Below are 880 nucleotides of genomic sequence, written 5' to 3'. Positions count from 1 at the left end.
TTGGGAGGATTCAAGGGCAGAAGTACCTGGATCATAGAATGCAGGGATGTATCATTCTCCATAAACCAAAGCAGGTTCACTCCTGTACCCTTTTGTCTTAAGAACTCCAAAGCCTTCTCTGTATGTTGCAGTCAGAAGGATTCAAGGACAGAAGTCTCCCCACCTACTTTTGATGGTATCTAGAATCTCTCTTTTTTTTTTTGCCTCTAAACATGTTCAGTTTAAGCCTGCCGGAATGGCAAGGCTAACCAGTCTCCTCATTAGTAGTATGCACATCTTGTTTGCATGTGTAAGAAGAGCAAAGGCAATGTGATAATAACCATATCTGACCTCTACTAACTTCATAATTGAGTATGGCCCTCACCAACAGCATCCACAGTTCAAAACCATTTCCCATGAGGCGAGACATGCTCCTTTACCTCTTTCTACTAATTCCAGGACCAGCTGAACAAAACCCATTGCAATAGCTACAAAGCCTTCATTCATGATTATGGGGTTTAATAGGGAAGTTAACAGGTTACATTTCAGTTTGGTAACCTGATAGAGTTTCTCAGTCAGGAGAGTTTCAAATATGTGTTAGTCCTGCTAGTTATGACATCTCCCCAAGTTCTCCAGCAAACTTGGCCCAATGTTCTTATCTCTGGTTCTGTAGGATAGTAGTTACAAAGTCAGCTCTGTCTCACAGAGCTCTGTCTTTAGTTCTCAGCTTCTGGCTGTATCCGTAAATCCCAGTATGAGTGGCATAGGAATGTGCACTGCATTCTCTGTATCTTATTTGCTGGTGGTGAGATTCCTACTTTTCTGCTGCTGTTTTGTTGTTATTGTTATGTGCCATCGAGTCGCTTGCTACTCATAGCGACCCTGTGTACAACAGCCCTAA

This window comes from Elephantulus edwardii, unplaced genomic scaffold, assembly GCF_000299155.1.
Source record: "Elephantulus edwardii isolate Elephantulus edwardi_28Jun2011 unplaced genomic scaffold, EleEdw1.0 scaffold00010, whole genome shotgun sequence".
NCBI lineage: Eukaryota > Metazoa > Chordata > Mammalia > Macroscelidea > Macroscelididae > Elephantulus > Elephantulus edwardii.
This window is presented reverse-complemented; position numbering follows the sequence as displayed.